A 399-nucleotide genomic window follows, 5' to 3' on the forward strand; every position below is an offset into this window, starting at 1 on the left:
TAAGTGGTCTGTTAGCTTCATAATTATTTTCTCTGTGTTGGTGTCCATTGCTGTGTCAGGGTTTGCAAAGGCGTCCGTTTCGTGCCTGTCTAGTTTGATCTGTAGGTAGTCTGTGTTTTGTACGACGCCGGTGCAGGCTCCGTTGCCGGCTGCGTTTGTGCAGTTGATCTTAACAGCTCCTTGAAGTACGGGAATAGCTACGCCTTGCTTTGCGTTAAAATTTTTATCTGTTATGGTGTCTGAATCCGGTGCTATTGCGGCTGGGCATTCGGAGTACTTTGGAACTGAATGTGTGGCCCCCGTGATCGGCGTATCTACAAAGTTACTGCTGCTCCCTGGTGTTATCTTCGCTGCGTTGGTCTTGGTTGCGGTGCCTCTTAAGGCGTCGTATGCTGCGTG

Source organism: Trypanosoma equiperdum, assembly GCF_001457755.1.
Source record: "Trypanosoma equiperdum strain OVI genome assembly, contig: ctg_2020, whole genome shotgun sequence".
Classification (NCBI taxonomy): domain Eukaryota; phylum Euglenozoa; class Kinetoplastea; order Trypanosomatida; family Trypanosomatidae; genus Trypanosoma; species Trypanosoma equiperdum.